This window comes from Apteryx mantelli, chromosome 19 (assembly GCF_036417845.1).
Source record: "Apteryx mantelli isolate bAptMan1 chromosome 19, bAptMan1.hap1, whole genome shotgun sequence".
Classification (NCBI taxonomy): Eukaryota; Metazoa; Chordata; class Aves; order Apterygiformes; family Apterygidae; genus Apteryx; species Apteryx mantelli.
In genome coordinates, this window is record NC_089996.1 from 13,290,001 (window position 1) to 13,298,191 (window position 8,191).

General features: G+C 44.3%; 1 protein-coding gene across 2 annotated transcripts in view; it reads right to left on the reverse strand.

The window, feature by feature from the left end:
• Positions 1-2,219, reverse strand: part of TEX2 (testis expressed 2) — a 64,784-nt gene extending 62,565 nt beyond the window's left edge. The window contains exon 1 of one of the 2 annotated variants that reach the window (XM_067308484.1): positions 2,171-2,219. The gene's annotated coding sequence lies outside the window, so the exon portion shown is untranslated. Of the gene's footprint in view, positions 81-2,170 lie in introns of those variants that run through there. The other variant, XM_067308487.1, reaches the window with a different exon arrangement.
• Positions 2,220-8,191: the final 5,972 nt, after the last annotated feature.

Here is an 8,191-nt window from a genome sequence, read left to right on the forward strand (position 1 = left end):
CGGCTCATGGCACTGCCCGGCGCGGCGGCGGCGGCGTCCCCCGGCCCGCGCCGCCAGCGCCAGCACCAGCACCAGCACCAGCACCGCGCCGGGCGGCGGCAGGGGGAGGAGAGGCGGCGGCGGGGCCGCGCGGCGCCGCCAATCCGCGCCCCGCCGGGGGCCGGGCCTGCCCGAGCCGCCGCAGCGCCGGGCCCGGGGGTGGGGCGGGCCGCGGCCTGCCCGGGGCCGGCGGCTGCCGGGGGCCTCTCGCCGGGGGCCTACCCCAAAGTTTCTGCCAGGTGGCGCAAGCGGTGACGCAAGCAGCCGCCCCCCGCCCCGCACGGCGGAGGAAACGGGGAAGGAGCGGCCGCGGGGGCTGCGAAGCCGCTTCCCCCGCGCGGCCCGGGCGAGCAGCGAGCGCCCCGGCCCCGGCCCCGGCCCCTTCCTGGGGCGCCCTTCTGCCTTGGCCGCGTTCATGAGCGGCCATTTCTTGGAGAATGCTGGGTTTGGGGGGTATGGGGGTGGTTTGTTTGTTTGTTTTTAATATACATGAACTACATATCGGGTTTTGCAGCTCATGTTTACTGCTGCAATTTCTGGCTAAATAATTTCTTAGAAACAGCTCCTGCCTGCGGGAGACGTACATGCCAGCAAGCAAAATAAGATAGTTTGAGATCAAAACATTATACCAAGGGGGCCACAAATTCTGTTACCCAAAGAGCTCGGTGGTTACCCTAGCAAATGTACCATGCCAGAGGTCATTTTATCTTCTCTTTGCATTTCCCAACTTGCAGCAGGCTGAGAAAGAACATTTACCAAAATTTGCCAGAAGGTTTTTGATCCAATAGATAGTTTCATGCAGCAGCCCTATAGCCTTATATTACTGCCTTACCACTGCTTTTACCCTTTACTTCACTGCTCTTGCTTTTGAAAACAGTTAATAACAAGATTACAACTTCCACCCTGGGTCAGATTCATGTTGGCCCGAGCTACCCAGGTTTCTTCAGCTGCCCCATAGATTAATTTGGCCCTGTGAATTCTCCTCACTTCGCTTCCCCTCACTTTAACAATTTCAATTCAAGTAAAATCATAAAGAATCCTAAGAGACTTTTCTGAATCTCTTTATTCTGTACCAGTGTTCAAATTTATGGTACTTTATGAGGTGATGATGCAAAAGTTAATTTTTTTTACTAGCCAAAAATTAGTGGGATATGCAAGCCAAATTCAAATTGCTCCAAATTAACTCATGCAAAGAGTTAAATACAAAATATTAATTTTCAAGTATTTTAGCATCTTTATTATATCTACAAATATATTTCAATCAATGTTAGGGGTCATATTATAGTAGGCATTATATATTTAGTATGCAGTATGGTTTGCAGTCTAATTGAAAAGTAGATGCAAATAGCAATCATACTATTTTTTCTTTGCATGTCAAGGACAATTCAGTGCTTGTGAAAATGAATCCAGAGCCCTGGAATTATTGTCTCTGGTTTCTTCAAGGTTCTTAGTAGCTCTTTTTAAAAGTGGGTTTCCTGCAGGTGACTAAGGGTGGTCAGCATCCAGCAAGATCTGCTCCAGTGGGGAAAGGACTGAGCTCACCAAATGAAGGGTCAGATCCTTCAAGTCACTGAATGTCCAAGCAGAGCACTGAGCAGTCTCAAGTCCCCCTGAGTTTTAGGTACCCAACAAAAGACTGCATTCTCTGATCATTGTGTCATCTTTATTCATCATCCAGTGATTTTTTAATTTTAAAAGACTATTATATTTTCCACATAGGTAAAAAGTGTGTTCAGTTATCTAGGATATTTCTTTTTATAGCTCTCGCAGTACATAAGCAGACCTTTGTATCGTTATACAAAGCTGATGTTAGTATTTCCAAAGTCTGAAGATAAGATAATGGGTTTTGTTTTCTTAATAACAGGTTTCTTCCATAGGAATATAGTCTGTGCCAGACACAGTAACTGATTGTGTTCAGCTGTGTTAAACTATAAACGACTCACTAGATGTTCCGAAGCTTTTCTACCCACTGTTTGCACCTTACTTAGGCAACACACACTAAAAGACCTGACCTCAGGAGAATAATTTTTCCACCTCAAGTTAGAGGCTTCTATAGAGTAATACATGCTGAGCAAAGGCTGGAGCCAGCCACTAGGAAATACTAGACACAAGCAGTGTCTGACCAGGTTACCTGGGCTCCGCAGTGTGTGTGGCCTCTTGGGAATCCTCTTCCAAAGGCAGGTCCCAACCAGATGGAAGAGGGAAAAAGGAAGAAGCTTCTGAATTTCTGAATCATTCAATGCTGTGAGAGAGAGTAAATCCTTTTGTTGGATAATTTATCTTCCATGCATCCTACAAAAAGACAAGAGAATAAAGTCATGCTTATTTATTCTTAATATTTCAGTATTCTACTTATAAATACACAATCATTCTCAGAAACGACAGGCCTGCAGGTTCTAGAAAAAGGCGTCAGTAGTCAGGAGCTGCTTTTGAAAAAAATGACTTTAATCTTTCAGAATATGTGAGGAAGACATCTAAATGCCTCTTAAAAGCAGTGCTTGAGAGGGCTGTAAAATAAGAAGTCATATTTCTCTCCCAGAGCTACTGTGAGACTCAGTACATTTCTTTCTGTAATGCCATCATCAGAATTTCACAGCTCAGGACAGTTTAAAGCTTGTACTTTTGTGAAGAGAACATTACATGAGATTTGGGTTTTCACATGGTTTTCACAAGTCTCTCATTGCCTTCAATGAGATCTCCTGGGGAAGACCTGAGAACTTCAGGACAGGCCTGCTCGCAGTTGTTATGCAGAGAAGCTTTAAAATGAATGAGGCAGCAGCTGTGCCCGAATGTGTGAATCCTGGCATGCATAGCTCCGTGTGCCTGTGTGAAAACAGCTTTACTGGATGTTATTTGTCTTCTGCATCATGCTCTTGTTATCTGTACAATATTAAACACAATGGAAAGAGGCTTAGCACTGAAAAAACAAACACCACCCCCCTGCCCACTTTGTGTGTACGCCAACCCAACATGCACTTGCAAGGCCAAGGCTTCCTAGTGGGCTGCAGCTGGTTCTGATTATGGGTGAGGAGGAGAGAATGAGTTTCCTGAATAATACACTCCTTCCACAGTGTGTGCGTGCCTGTCTTCTGCTGGGCTGTCAAACACGAACAATAGCGTTCCCAGCGCTTCCCATTTCTCTCCCTGCCCATGGCTTCACTGCTGTTCTTGGACCCAAACTCTCTGCCTCCTCCTCCGCCACACTTTCTAGTTGCAAATCTGCCCATTTTGGCCTCCAACATATCTCTGCTCCCCACCCACTAATCCCTGCTCCTGAGCACATACCCAGTGCTTCTGTCTGGCTTCTCACTGTCACAGAGGAGCACAGGAGGTCATATCCTCCTTGAAGGACTTCCCCAGCTAGCTCCCTGAGCCTAGCTCCCCTCTGCTTTTAAAATCCCCCTGGGACCTGCAGAGGCTTCGGACTCCTGATGCTTCCTATGCTAAAGCACATTCTTCTGCTTTCGTGCATTGCTGCTTCATTTTTAAAGCTGAACTGACGATAGATCCTCTCCACCTTGTTTGTCCTTGTGATCACCTTCTTTCCCTCCCTTTTTATTTATTTATTAAAGGTTTCTAGTTTGCCAAGTATCTCTGGAGAAACAGCTCTGTACTACTCACACCAAATCCTTGCACACAGAGAAGACTAATTTCCTTGCTATAAAAATACAAGCTGGTGCCCTCCAGAGCCAGCGGAGGTTCTAACTTCCACCTAACTCCTTGCAGCTTTGGGCTGGTGTATTGGCAGAAGGGCAACAGCAGAGGCCTCTCGTGGCTGCCAGGAGATCACATCAATTCACAGAACAGGCAAAAACAACCTCAACATCTTGGCTTCTGCAAGCCCTGCCATGGCACTGCAAAATCCCTGCGCTGTCCCCCAGCAGGCATGGGTGCAGAGCTAGAATTGCACAGCCAAGGTCACACCCAGAGGCAGACCTCTTCCCAGGGAAGGTGCTTTACAGTGCAGCCTAGGTCTAACAGTTTGAACTCTGTGAATTAGCACTGGTCTCTCTCAGGCCTGCAAAACCTTCTTGATGTTTCTCATGGCTGGTGCTTGCTTACCTGTGGTGCCGTCCATCTCTGGTGAAGAGGTGAGCCCATGTGCTGTGCAGCATAGCCATGTGCAGGCTGCCAAAGTCACACGAAGGTTGCAAGAGCTGCTATCTGGATTTCAGTGTACCTGGCAATTGGACAAAACTCTGAAAGGCTGAAATTTGATCTGCACATGACGGAGAAGTCAATACCCCTCCCTCTGCAGAGACCTTTGTGAGTTAGAATATATGCTGGCTGCGCTCTGGAGTACTTCAGAGTGCAACTGTGATAAAATACAAAGCTGGGAGAAGGTATGGGGGATACAGTGGCACTATTCTACATTTTGTCTGCGCAGGCATTATACGAGGAATCCTTGACAGTGCCATCAGATGCTACAGTCTTCTATTAATTGGGAAAAGCAAAGCACAAAGTAAACAGCAAGTGACCTGACCTTTTAGCTGCCAAATAATTCACCTATTTTAAAACTACAAGTAAATTTAGTATGCCTGATACTGAACAGGTGAAACTACATGTTTAAACCAGGCAAATACACTACAGCCTTCCATATACACAACTCTATCACAGGAACATTAACCCCAGCCAGCAGTAGCTTTCTGCTCTTGCCTGGACAGACACTCAGGTTCTACACTCATGCACTTAATATAAATCAAGTAAAGAGAAAAGAGCATTGCCTGGAGACTAGAAATAACAGCAATCTTCACACCCAGCACTTGGAACCAACTTGTCCAACATTCAGGAGGAATTAGGTCCATAATGTTTAGGGGACACAGCAGAAAGTATCATCAGGTCATCTATGACAATTTTATTGACTTGTCTTCACATGGAAAGGCAGAAAAAATAATCCAAATTAATCACAAGTGTGATTTGAAAGTGGTTAGTGAAGTTATATTACAGTCCTGCATGGATGTTGTTACTGAGAATTAAAGTGGCCTTCATTTGATTTAGCCTTCTTCAGTTTCAGAGTGAAGTACACTAAATGAAATTAATGCCACTTAATTCTGAATAAGAATATCTGCATAGGGGCTTAATAGAATTTAACTAATCTATTTTGAAAGATAATTCAAGTGACGTTTCCTGAGTGTCCCCTTCGAGGAAAGACTCCTATCAATAGACTTAATGGGAACTGTTTCTGGATCATGCTGGCTGAATTCAAAACATCAACACTAACCAAAAAAATAGTCATGTCTCACACAGATTTCTTTGTTCTGAGAGCATTAACATCTGTTCCAGAACTGAACATATATCTGGTAACATCTAATCAGGAACTGCAGCACTAAGTGAATTCTTAGTTACAAATGAGGGATAAAACACTGAAGAGACTTTGGCTTCTCCAGCCATGTGGTCCATATCCACACATTGTAGAACAATCCTGAATGTCTATGCCAGTCAGTCCAGCAGTTCAGAAAAAAAAGGAGTAAGACTCAGGTCTTATTTTAAATGGGGGCATGTCACACACTGAGCTTCGCCCAGAAGACTGGGCTTAAACAATTGCAAATTCTAAAAACCCTGCAGAATAAGGTATCATTCTTTTGAGAAGATTGAACAGTTAAAATGCCTTGTCAAAACTCAGAGAAAGCATCAAGACTTGATTTCAATTTCTCTTTAACTGCTCTGTTATCTATCTGTTCAATAATCACATGTTTCTGCAGCCCACTTGTGATCTACAGCACTATGTATTGGGGACCCTCACCTTCAAAACACTCTAAGATAATGGCGAAGCTGTTTGAAAGCCCAAGAACAACTGTACTGCCAAATGATCCTCTCCTGTTGGAGGAGAACATGAAGGTGCACTTATGCCCAGGTATGAACAAGAGCACAGCTTTGAAAGCAAACACAGGACTGACATTTTCCCATGTTAAATGATTGTCTGTAACAGAGTAGTCAGTACTTGCCAGTTCACTCAAAATAATCACAGCCAAGATCCAGTCTTTCCCTTCTCCCCCTGCAACCAAACACCAGTGACAGCTCCATGCTGGCCCTCATCTCTAGCAGATTTGGACCCAGTCTCAGGAACAAAATGTTCTGAATGCCTCCAGAACTGGATTTTTTTTTCAGACTTTGCATACTCTTTTTTTTCAACAGTATTATCTTTATGTCACTTTGGGATGAAAACCTCAAGCACAGAGACATATTAAATAATACCTCACTGTGCTGATCACTGAAGTGGCTAAATAAGGAACCTGTGCTCCTTAGACTACCTATTATATGCAGTGAATAGAGGCAGGCACCTCCAAAGGGCAGTTCAGAACAGGACTTTCAGTGACTGTACTAGAGAGAAGAGCAGCCTTTTAGTCTGGACATCCAAGGTAGATGTCTACTGTGAGGCACTGGGATTACCCCACTCAGCTTCACTTTGTAATTTCAATGATCTGGTGCATACCTCAGTCTCCAAATCTGCCAGCTGCCCTGCTCCTTCTGCTCAGCTTCTACATCCATCTTATATTGCTACCCTATGCAAATAGCTTCACACAGTGCAGGATAACATCTGGCTCCATATGACCTCATTTCTGTCACGTACAGGAACTGTTCCCTGTTGTTCAAGAGTGAGTCATATCTTGTTCAGAGCATCATTAAATCTTTCAATTAAGCATTGCTCAGTAATCTATCCAAACAGAATCCCTGAGTCAAAATTTCAAGTGCTAATAGCTAACATAATATATTTTTCACATTAATCCAGTGAGACATACTAGGGAATCTGATAAGTACATGCACAGTCTGCTCTGGGGAGAAAAAAAACCAAAACAGTCATATCTTAACCCTTTAGACTGTCAAATCCAGAGTCCAGGCTATATTTAAACCTTCCAGATTTGAGTGAGACACACTCACTAGTCAGTGCCACCTTATATTGCATATAGACAGAGAATTAATCTTGATATTCAAAGCCTTCCAAAACTCTAATGTTTTAAAATAGCAAAATGCATTTCTTTTGAAGTATGGGTTTGTTACAGCTATTTAGGAACCTCTTACTGAACTCAGATGGTTCTTGAACTTCCCCTGGGGATGGTTTAGATGTCAGTGTTCATTCATTAACAGATTGGAAACTGTCCAAGACAATATTGCAAGAGAACACACCATGTCCAGGCTTTCCTTCTGTTTCTTCCTGTCTTAAACAGGACTTGTGCAGTTCTCTACAAATAAATTCAAGGTTAAATATGATAAGTGGGACAAGGAATGAGGAGAAATTCAACCCAGTATTAGCAAGGCATACTGCTTACTGGTCAACAAGCTGTTTCTCTCTAGTGGCAAGACGAGCATAAAGTAAAAGCTTACTTGAGCAGTGACAATCTCATCTAGTCCCAATTCCAACACATCTTCCTTATCACTGACAGCAAGCATGCAAAGGTCTTAGTCTTCAGCTCAAAGCAAAGATACATACTGAGTATCTAATCCTAATGCCACCCACACACAGTGTTCAGGCAAAACCTCACTGACCCCAGAACATTTAGCTATTGCCTTTTGTTGGCAACCAGTATAAGAAACAAACAACCTCTCTTGCACAACCAGGCAGCTGGAAGAGGAAGAGCCCCCTACGAAAGAAGGCAAGGGGGCAAAAGTGGAGAAGAAGCTAACATTCATGGTTTGTCCTGACTGCATGGACGGGCTTTGCAGATGTGGGGAAGGGCAGTGCGTAGAGCCGCTGTGTGCTCCTGCGGGCTGACAGAAGCAGCCTTCTCTCAAAACCAGGCAGAACCAGATAAACTCCACTAAAAAGCCGGTGGAGAGAGTGCTTCTGGATAAAGTGCTAGCTGAAAGGATTGAAATTGCTTACAAAGAAACTATCTGCTATTGTGTGATTCCTCCCTTGTTCGAGGTAACAGGATTTCGTGCTTTCTTTATAAAAAAAATAATAAAGGCTTCATCAAAGTACCTGAGTGATCAATTTTGCCTGCTATTAGAAACAATCCACTGGGCCTAAAACCATCTAAGTGCTTTGGTCAGAGATGGGGAATAAAAGCTCCACTCATTTCCTCATAGAAAGGCAACAGCTCTGTCCCTTTGACTGCAACTGCACAGAGCTTGAAAAGTCAAGGATGCGTGAGGCATGATTGCTTTTATTTATGAAGTGCAGAAGAGGGACACGGGCTGTGGACGTGAGGAC